Here is a 5292-nt window from a genome sequence, read left to right on the forward strand (position 1 = left end):
TGCAAAAAGGAAAAATGTTTGTCTGAGGATGCCTTACAAATAGCTGAGAAAAAAAGAGGAAAAAAAAGGCAAAGGAGAAAATGAAAGATGTACCCATCTGAATGCAGAGTCCAAAGCAGAGCAAGGAGAGATAAGAAAGTCTTCCTCAGTGATCAATGCAAAGAAACAAAGGAAAACAATAGAATGGGGAAGACCAGAGATCTCTTCAAGGAAATTAAAGATACCAAGGGAACATTTCATGCAAAGATGGGCACAATAAAGGAGAGAAATAGTATGTACCTAACAGAAGCAGAAGATATTAAGAAGAGGTGGCAAGAATACACAGAAGAACTATACAAAAAAAATTTTAATGACCCAGATAACCACGATGGTGTGATCACTCACCCAGAGCCAGACATCCTGGAATTCGAAGTCAAGTGGGCCTTAGAAAGTATTACTACGAACAAAGCTAGTGGAGGTGATAGAATTCCAGTTGAGCTATTTCAAATCCTAAAAGATGATGCTGTGAAAGTGCTGCACTCAATATGCCAGCAAATCTGGAAATCTCAGCAGTGGCCACAGGACTGGAAAAGGTCAGTTTTCATTCCAATCCCAAAGAAAGGCAATGCCAAAGAATGTTCAAACTAGTGCACAATTGCAGTCATCTCACACGCTAGCAAAGTAATACTCAAAATTCTCCAAGCCGATTTCAACAGTACATGAACTGAAAATTCCAGATGTTCAAGCTGGATTTAGAAAAGGCAGAGGAACCAGAGATCAAATTGCCAACATCTGTTGGATCATAGAAAAAGCAAGAAAATTACAGAAAAATGTCTACTTCTGCTTCATTGACTACACTAAAGCGTTTGACTGTGTGGATCACAACAAATTGTGGAAAATTCTTAAAGAGATGGGAATACCAGACCACCTTACCTGCCTCCTGAGAAATCTGTATGCAGGTCAAGAAGCAACAGTTAGAACCAGACATGGAACAATGGACTGGTTCCAAATTGGGAAAGGAGTACGTTAAGGCTGTATACTGTCACCCTGATTATTTAACTTATATGCAGAGTACATCATGCGAAATGCCAGGCTAGATGAAGCACTAGCAGGAATCAAGATTGCCAGGAGAAATATCAATAAGCTCAGATATGCAGATGACATATGGCAGAAAGCAAAAAGGGACTAAAGAGCCTCTTGATGAAAGTGAAAGAGGAGAGTGAAAAAGCTGGCTTAAAACTCAACATTCAGAAAACTAAGATCATGGCATCTGGTCCCATCACTTCATGGCAAATAGATGGGAAAACAATGGAAACTGTTATAAGACTTCATTTTCTTGGGCTCCAAAATCACTGCAGATGGTCACTGCAGCCATGAAATTAAAAGATGCTTGCTCCTTGGAAGAAAAGTTATGACCAACCTAGAAAGCATATGAAAAAGCATAGACATTACTTTGCCGACAAAGGACTGTCTAGTCAAGGCTATGTTTTTTCCAGTAGTCATGTACGGATATGAGAGTTGGACCATGAATTAGGCTGAGTGCTGAAGAATTGATGCTTTTGAACTGTGGTGTTGGAAAAGACTCTTGAGAGTCTCTTGGACTGCAAGGAGATCCAAGCAGTCAATCTTAAAGGAAATCAGTCCTGAATATTCATTGGAAGGACTGATGCTGAAGCTCCAATACTTTGGCCACGTAATGCAAAGAACTGACTCACTGGAAAAGACCCTGATGCTGGGAAAGAATGGAGGCAGGAGGAGAAGGGGATGACAGAGGATGAGATGTTGGATGGCATCACCGACTTGATGGATATGAGTCTGAGCGAGCTCTGGGAGTTGGTGATGGACAGGGAGGCCTGGCATGCTGCAGTCCATGGGGTCGCAGAGAGTCGGACATGACTTAGTGACTGAACTAAACTGTTTATAAGTACAAGGAATTAATATTAATGTATCAGTGGTAACTTCTTTTTTTTAAGATTTATTTATTTTATGTTTGTCCTTGCTAGGTCTCTGTTGCTGCACAGGCCTTTCTCTAGTTGTGGCAAATGAGGGCTACTCTCTAGTTGCAGTGCAAGGGCCTCTTATTACAGTGGCTTCTCTTGTGGTGGTGCATAGGCTCTAGGCAGACAGGCTTCAGTATTTGTGGCTTGTGGGCTTTAGTTGCCCTGTGGCATGTGGACTCCTCCCAGACTAGGGATGAAACCCATGTCACCTGCATTGGCAGGTGGATTCTTAAGGATCACCAGCAAAGCCCCAGTGCTAAGTTCTTAGTCCTGATGAGTGTACCATGGTAATGTAAGACATACCATAAGGGGTAGCTGGGTGAAGTGTATGTGGGAACTCTCTTTGCTGTCTCTGCAGCTTTTCTGTAAACCTAAAAATGTTCTAAAATCAAAGGCTTGTTTTTTAGAAAGTACAAAAATTAATGTGGGTGAATACATTGAGGGGAAGTGGGAAAGGATGTATAAAATTCTCATACAGAGAAAAGGATTACTAGTAGGTAATCATTTGTTGCAAATTTGGAAAACTCAGCAGTGGCCACAGGACTGGAAAAGGTCCTTTTTCATTCCAATCCCAAAGAAAGGCAATGCCAAAGAATGCTCAAACTACTGCACAATTGCACTCATCTCACATGCTAGTAAAGTACTGCTCAAAATTCTCCAAGCCAGGCTTCAGCAATATGTGAACTATGAACTTCCTGATGTTCAAGCTGGTTTTAGAAAAGGCAGAGGAACCAGAGATCAAATTGCCAACATCCACTGGATCATGGAAAAAGCAAGAAAGTTCCAGAAAAACATCTATTTCTGCTTTATTGACTATGCCAAAGCCTTTGACTGTGTGGATCACAATAAACTGTGGAAAATTCTGAAAGAGATGGGAATACCAGACCACCTGATCTGCCTCTTGATAAATCTGTATGCAGGTCAGGAAGCAACAGTTAGAACTGGACATGGAACAGCAGATTGGTTCCAAATAGGAAAAGGAGTACGTCAAGGCTGTATATTGTCACCCTGTTTATTTAACTTATATGCAGAGTACATCATGAGAAACGCTGGACTGGAAGAAACACAAGCTGGAAACAAGATTGCCAGGAGAAAATATCAATAACCTCAGATATGTAGATGACACCACCCTTATGGCAGAAAGTGAAGAGGAACTAAAAAGCCTCTTGATGAAAGTGAAAGAGGAGAGTAAAAAAGGGCTTAAAGCTCAACATTCAGAAAATGAAGATCATGGCATCCAGTCCCATCACTTCATGGCAAATAGATGGGCAAACAGTGGAAACAGTGTCAGACTTTATTTTTCTGGGCTCCAAAATCACTACAGATGGTGACTGCAGCCATGAAATTAAAAGACGCTTACTCCTTGGAAGGAAAGTTATGACCAACCTAGATAGCATATTCAAAAGCAGAAACATTACTTTGCCAACAAAGGTCTGTCTAGTCAAGGCTATGGTTTTTCCTGTGGTCATGTATGGATGTGAGAGTTGGACTGTGAAGAAGGCTGAGTGCTGAAGAATTGATGCTTTTGAACTGTGGTGTTGGAGAAGACTCTTGAGAGTCCCTTGGACTGCAAGGAGATCCAAGCAGTCCATCCTGAAGGAGATCAGTCCTGGGATTTCTTTGGAAGGAATGATGCTGAAGCTGAAACTCCAGTACTTTGGCCACCGCATGCGAAGAGTTGACTCATTGGAAAAGACTCTGATGCTGGGAGGGATTGGGGGCAGGAGGAGAAGTGGATGACAGAGGATGAGATGGCTGGATGGCATCACTGACTCGGTGGACATGAGTCTGAGTGAACTCCGGGAGTTGGTGATGGACAGGGAGGCCTGGTGTGCTGCGATTCATGGGGTCACAGAGTTGGACACGACTGAGTGACTGATCTGATCTGATCTGAATTATTTGTTGTTTGTTTTGTACCAGGCACTAAACTATATACATTATGTCATTAAGATGGTGCCCTTTAAGTGCACTGATAAAGGAATACTGGTGCCTACCCTACTCTGATTAACAAAAGAACCAATTCTTAAGGAAAAAAAATCCCAGACATGTGGTCCTTACATTTCAGATGGAGAACCTTCTTTTCTCCTTCTTCTCTGTTATATCCCTATGTTCTCCTTCCCTGGAGTTTTAGACCCCCTCCAAACCCTATCTTTATTCCTTCCCTTCATGACATTTCTTTGTCATGACTCATACGTTTGAGTATCAGAAAAATTGAATGCACACGTATTTCGATAGGCAAATATTTGAATTTAGAGATGATAAAAACCAACAATCATATTTCAACTTGGAGATCTCTAATACATGACATTATTTTCCATATGTTTTGCAAGGATATGGTCAATGTGTTAACCCTAGTTAGAGTCAACTTCAGTCTCGCCTTGAGGCACCACTGTGGATTCTCTGGACTTGATGAGTTCCTCTTCAGCATTTGTCAAGTAACCTAATTATTATCTCAGCTATTCTTAGCTCCAGAACAGGGTCCAAAGTTCCCCTGATAGTCACACAGCACAATTTCCAACCTGACACAAAAACATTACTCCCTTCTACCCTCAAAAACGGGAAGATGCACAGATTACAAGCGTCAAAGTAGGTCTCCGAAGGCCAGTTTCCTTCTAGACCTCTCTGCCCTCCTTAGACTTCCACTGAGACTCACTGTCTACAACATTCATTTAACTAGTGATCCTATTATAGCTTGCATTAGCTTCTCTGTAGTTATTAACATTTCTGAAAGTGGATATCTGTTTTGAACTTCCTCCCAGACTTTGTGGGTATGACTCTTTGCTCTCAGGCTTTTTAACCACAGCAAGTATGAACGTAAGGCAGTGCCATGTGGCTGAAAGTTCCAGGGAACAGGCAGTCAGGAGCATGGTTTCCAATTCTTTCTGCCACCAACAAGCTTTGTGTGTCCCAAGGTAAGCAGGTTCACTTCTCAGGGTCTCAGTGTCCTCAGAAGGGGCAGCGAGGGGTTGGACTTGACCCAGCTAAACCACTAGGGTTCACTGTGCACTGTCGTACTGGTCACCTCTTGGGCACCATGTAATTCCTTTCAATGCCACTTATTCCACCAGCCAATGCCATGGTGACCATTTCTACATGGGCTTCAACCAGTTTGCCTTGGGTGTACCAAGGAGCTCTTGAGCTTAGGGCTTAGGGCTTTTCTGACATCTCAGCTTTCCTGGATATAAAACCACAAGTACAGAAAGACACCTCTCAAGGGGACACCCGAGACTGCTGGGGTATGTGAGCCTCTTGTCCCAAAGATGAGTTCTAAGACCCACTTAATAAGCTCTTCCAAACACCCCTTGGGATAAAC

This window comes from Bos indicus x Bos taurus, unplaced genomic scaffold, assembly GCF_003369695.1.
Source record: "Bos indicus x Bos taurus breed Angus x Brahman F1 hybrid unplaced genomic scaffold, Bos_hybrid_MaternalHap_v2.0 tig00002498_arrow_arrow_obj, whole genome shotgun sequence".
In the NCBI taxonomy this organism is placed as follows: Eukaryota; Metazoa; Chordata; class Mammalia; order Artiodactyla; family Bovidae; genus Bos; species Bos indicus x Bos taurus.